General features: G+C 50.3%; 1 long non-coding RNA gene across 1 annotated transcript in view; it reads right to left on the bottom strand.

The window, feature by feature from the left end:
* Positions 1-212: 212 nt before the first annotated feature.
* The window catches only part of LOC144821772 (uncharacterized), a 106927-nt gene continuing 101139 nt past the window's right edge, over positions 213-6000 (bottom strand). Inside the window, exons 3-4 of the long non-coding RNA XR_013608425.1 lie at positions 3431-3699; positions 213-2539 (exon numbers count right to left, since the gene is read on the bottom strand). This is a non-coding gene — a long non-coding RNA (uncharacterized LOC144821772). The remainder of the gene's footprint in view (positions 2540-3430; positions 3700-6000) is intronic.

Raw genomic sequence — 6000 nt, 5'->3', positions numbered from 1 at the left:
TGTACTTGCTCTGCCATGAATGTTTAGTGCGAGGGCCAGGTGGTAGGCACACTCTCTCTCTTTTTCCCCTTCTAGGTGGACCAGAATTTTGACAACTATCCACAACACATGTTTAGCATAGAGACAGCTTGTAGGTACATGCTTTGCAGTTTGCCTTGAGCTAATGCCCTCACTGAGTTGCGTTTACTGCCACCAGCAGAGCCACAGCACCCCTTTGTACAGTTGGTTCAAGGCAACCTGCCTCTCGTTTTGTGTCTCCTCACTCTGCTTTGCATGTTTAGAACAGGGACAGGTTGTAGGCACACTCTCTCTCTCTTTTTCCCCTTTTAGGTGGACCAGAACTTAAACAACTATCAACTACACAGGTTTAGCCTAGGGACAGCTTGTAGGTACATACTTTGCAGCTTTCCTTGAGCTAATGCCCTCACTGAGTTGCGTTTACGGCCAGCAGAGCCACAGCACCACTTTTTATAGTTGGTTCAAGGAAACCTCGCTTTTGTTTTGTCTCCCCTAGCTCTGCCAAGAATGTTATTTTTTTAACATATCTTTATTGCCATTTTACAACATACATTCCAATCATACATTCATAGCACTTTACAAGGATTTAATAAATCACATTACAGTTATCCACAGTATGAGATATGACCGCACATGCAACCCCGGCTGGTGGTACCACAGGGTTTCAACATGTGTCCATGGGATACTGATTCTGCCTGCCTGAAGTATTCATCCAGATACCTTAATGTAAGTCATTTATTCTCCCTGTGCATAAAATACCTCTAAGGGAGTTTCCAGGATACCAGGAAACTGTATAAGGTGTTTTGCCATTTTGTAGTGCTCCACATGTGTCTAAGATAGGAACTATTGCAGTGGCCATTCAACAAAACAAAGGATAAACTTATACAACAAACAATCCTAACAGTGTTAATTCTGGGCCGTATAGTGGGTTCCCAGCTGTTTGTCATAGAAATCACTTACAACACTCCAGGACCACAGGCAACAGAATCTCCTGCCGTAGGTGGTCAGCCTTTCAAGCCAGAAGCTTCTCTAGTAATGCTTCTTCAGGAGTAAATCTACCATTTTGGACTGTTTCCTCCCGGCAGGAACCATCTTGCCACTGTGCCAACCACTGTAGTTTGTTGAACAAATAATAACATTTGAAGTCAGGGGCCCCCAAGCCTCCGTCAATCGGAGAGCATCGAAGAGTCTCCATTGGCAACCTGTGTTGACCACCGTCCCACACCGGCTCTCAAAAAATGCTTCCAGGCCATGCTGGTCTAAAAAGTCTGATCGTCCATATAAGGATTCATAGTATACTTGGAAAGGTCAGCTAGGGCAAAGGGTAAGGAGAGTACCAAAACTGCACCACCAGTGGCACAGTGGTGGATTGGTGCAGAAGTCAAAGTCAGAGGTTGGCCCAATGCTTTCCAATGGAGACTGGGAATGCCTAGAGCCACACTGCTTGCAGATAAGTAGATTGGTTGCAGGTGCCAAGCTTTGGGGGTTAGCAAAAGCACAGGGGGGCTTCAAAGCAGAACCAAACATGCACCACCAGGGGCACAGGGGTGGCTAAGTGCAGGGTGCCAATTAAGTGCCAGGCGCTAAAATGCTGCTCAACGGAGTTTCTTCTTTTGACAAAAAGTCTGCAGGCTTGGCACGGGAGGTTGCAGGCAAGAGACCAATGATAGCAGTTGTAAGTAGAGGTGTAGGGGGTCATAGGGGCAGGAAGGATCCAGCCGTAATGCATTAATGACATTGAAAGACTTAGAAACGTGTAATTAGAGGTCAAAGGTCAACAGACGTGATCCCCCGACACCAATTAAACCAATGAAAATGCACGTTTTGACATATGTTTGGGTGATTGTGTGCTGTCTGTGTCTGTGAGTTTGGGTGTCCGTGAAGGTGTGTGTGTGTGCTGGGGACAGGTAGGGTGCTAGGAGTAGTTGTTTGGGCAGAAGCTGAAGGGGTCAGAGACTGCTGGAGGAGGGATACAGCTGCCGTCAGGGAGGAGGCCATGGACTGATTGGTCCTCTGTAGGGCAGACATGCCAGATGAGATACCCTCCATGAACGACTCCAGTTGCGTCAACAGATCGGTTTGTGCATGGAGGACACTCAGCATTAATGTCTGCTCTACATGGATCTGTTTAATAGGTCCACAGACTCCACACTCAGGGCAGCAGGGGGCACAGGAGCAGGGGGTGCGGTACTTGGCAGGAAGGAGACATGTTCCTGAACAGGGGAGCTGCCACGGACCTCTGGGATGGGAGTCGAGGGGAGGGTGGCGGTGGTGGTGGTGGTGGTAGTGGGGACAGCCTCACTACCCGTTGTATCCTGGCTGCTGACACCCGCCCCCACAAGGGAGTCATCCTCCGAGCTGCTGTGATCTTCAGCTGAGGTGGATGGTGCTGAGGACTCCTCGGTGTGGCTCCCCTCACCCTCCGTGCCACTAGGTCCCTCCAAATCCTTAGTTGCTTGCCTAGGCTGGCTCTGCGGCTCCTCCTGTTACGTGGTGCTGTCTCCTGTACCTGTGGATGTATCTGCATATACGTAGGAAAAGAAGGACCACATTAGTTGGCTGCACTGACTGCACACAACACTGTAAATACACCACATCACAGGCCCTGCACTGGCATCCTTAGCTGATATTTGCTAAAAATTCACACACATAGGGCAATAGCCAGTCTGAACATCAACCATGGCACACATATCCCTCCTGGACATGTACCCATATGTCTGTTGCATGCTGGCTGATAATACCCCAAAGTGCACACATGCACCACATACTCAGTTGTTGAGTATGCAAATGACCATGTAGAAGTACAGTACTATTGACATACATCACATTGCATGCCAATCACTCAGTACAGGGGTCTGGATGAAGGTATGCCCAGACTCTCATTTCACAATCTTGTGATGCCTAGCAACACAACACACAATGATGTCCTTGCATCCGGAAAGTTAATGACACAATGGGGTGCATGGAGCACCTCTGACTCCAATGCAGGATTCCTCTTCTCAAGTCAGTGCCCTGCAGAGACATGCATGGTAAGTCAGTCTTCACTTTCACATGTCATGGGGCAATACATCCGGACAACATTAGTCTGCACTGCGTCACATTCATAGGTCGTGCCCATACCAAACCCTGCAGCTGACAAGTGCACCAGTCTGTCCCCTGCCATACACTGTTCTTAGACTATGATGAACCTACATCACTCAAATCTGACATAGCTGAATGAAGGGACACAGTGATAAGTTAAAAAAGTCACAGACTGTAGGGGCCACAACTGTGGATCAGATGAGGAGTGTGACCGACACAATTGAGGGACATGAGTCCTGGACTCCAAGACCAATGTAATGTGGGAGTATGATCAGGCCAAGAGACAGCAAATGGCATGTCAGACATGTTCACAGATCAGGCATGGACTTACCCCCTACTTGCTGCTGTCTGGCCTTCAATTGCCCATTGATGTCCGGGAAGATCACCTCCAGAATCCTGACCATGTGGGGGGTCAGGGTCCGGTGTCCGCCCCTACGGCGAGGAGGCGACATCTTCAGCTGGACCCTCGCAATCCTCCGGGTCCAGCCACATAGGTCATGCCACCTCTTCTGGCAGTTGCGGATCCGGCACTTGTAGACCCCCACTGATCTCACTGCCCGGGTGATGGTCAGCCAGATTATGCTTCTGGTGGGCATCAACCTGTGAGTATGATAAAGTGAAGAGGACATTACCACACATGCCACATAATTGTGCTGCATACAGTTGGGAATACATGTAGTCACCACAAAGCGAAAAGAGGTACACAGGTAGTGCACCCATATGAATGTGCATTTGTGCTGTAGGTCTGAGATGGCAACACTGGCTAGGAATTTAAGGCTAGCACTACTGCAGCAGGACACCTGTTCATCACATGTACCCAAATAAATAGGTAGCTGAAAGTACTCAGTGCATATACCTCACACTGCTGCGCACACTGCTATTACTTTTAGTCAGAAACCTTGCAGAAAATGATAGGCAGTGGACTGCACGCTCACCTGCTCCTCTGGTTTCCCATACACCTTGCTGTACTCTGTGAGTATCCCATCCAGCAGAGCTTGGTTCTCATCCTCAGTGAATGCTGGGGCCCTCTCCAGAGTACGTGCCATTGCAGGATCCAGAGGAAGCATAGACAGCAGCAGCAGTGGATTTGGGAAAGTTGTCCTATAACATGTAGTGCAGGCAAGTGAGCTCCCTGGGGGCCTGCCAGCCTTAAATCAGCAACTGTGGGTACTGTGGAAATGAAGAACACCCGCAGGAGGACTGCCCAGCTTAAGGGCGAACGTGCTCCAAGAGTGGCACACGCAACCACTTCGCAGTAGTGTGTAGAGGAGGCCAGAGGACCTGGGGAGCCCGAGCACGACGGCCGCCGTCAAAGGCAGTCAAAGAACTATCACTCGAAGATCCTGATAACAGCAGATCAATTAGGACGCCCTTCAGAGAGAGGCATTACCTCGAGGACTCATCAACGAGGAGGAAAGTGAGTGCTCCCTAATTTCGTTTGCATGTGACCGCAAACAGAAGAGGTGCCCACACCCCACCTGTGCCATCGAAATTGCACTGTGCTGATTGACACGGAGCGTCCGTGAACATGGTGGGGTGCCAACAATACAAGCAGCTCAATCCACATCCCGCATTGTCCCGTCACATGTAAGGATCCTCACGTATGGCAGCCAAACCCCTCTGCCACTGAAAAGCAAGATGACCGTCCAGGTCAAGGCAGAGGAACACGAAGGCACAACCACCTTTCACATGGTTGACAGCAAGGCAGACATTCTGGTAGGGAGCCACACAGCCGAAGACCTTGAATTGGTCACGTTTACAAGCACCATCAAAACACTGCAAACCGAAGACGTCCTAAACCTATTTCCGCAACTGTTCTTTGGCCTCTGATGTATGAAGACAACCCGATCAAACTACACATCGATGAAGCTGTGAAGCCAGTAGCCCAAGACACAGGCGCATTCCTTTCCACCTGAGACCACTCATGGAACAAGAACTCCAAGAGTTGGAATGACAAGGCGTCATTGAGAAGGTCACAGGACCGGCACCCTGAGATTTCCCTATGGTAATTGTGGAGAAGCAAAGCAGCCAGGAAAAATCCAGCTGTTCATCGACATGTGCCTGCCCAACCAGGCAATTAAGCATGAAAGACATCTGACGCCCACAGTTGATGACATCCAGGCTGAAGAGAGCCGATATATCACTACCTTTTTGACTCACATCAGTCTTCGCCGCTACAAAAGACTAAATTCTGGCATCTCGTCTGCAGCAGAAATCTTCCAGAATGCTGTCCGGGAGGTGCGGTCAGGACTTCATGGAGTACTCAATGTCAGTGATGACATCTTGATACACTCTGCCACCATGGAAGAGCACCATCGCCATCTCTGAGCTACACTCCAACATCTCGCTGAGCATGGAATCACCCTTCATCGTGACAAGTGTTCGCTCTTCCAGAAATTGATTGAGTTCTTCAGGTATGTCTTCAGCCAGGATGGCATAAGGGTAGACCCAAGAACACTCATCTACAGACCCCCCGGACCACGGGCTCAGTTCAGCGACTCCATCGCCTACCTCACCAGAACCCAGGCACTCACCTCCACGGACTACATCCTCCTCGGGGACCTGAACTTCCACCTCGAGAACAACAATGACGCCAACTCCGCTACCCTGATTGACAATCTCGCCAACCTCGGCCTCAAACAACTCATCACAGTATCCACCCATGCCGCCGGCCACACGCTGGACCCCTTCTTCTCCACAGGCACCCACGTCGCCTTCAACCACACCACCGAACTCCACTGGACCGACCACCGCTGCATTCATTTCACCTTCAAGAAACCAACCACGCACCATCGCAACCAACAGCTGCCTCGCCGCTGCTGGAGCAAAGTCACCGAAGACCGCCTGATCACCACCCTCGCCCAGAACCTACCCACCGACCGCACCAACCAAGACGCCGCA

The sequence above is a fragment of the Lissotriton helveticus genome, chromosome 2_2, assembly GCF_964261635.1.
Source record: "Lissotriton helveticus chromosome 2_2, aLisHel1.1, whole genome shotgun sequence".
Classification (NCBI taxonomy): Eukaryota; Metazoa; Chordata; class Amphibia; order Caudata; family Salamandridae; genus Lissotriton; species Lissotriton helveticus.
This window is presented reverse-complemented; position numbering and strand designations above follow the sequence as displayed.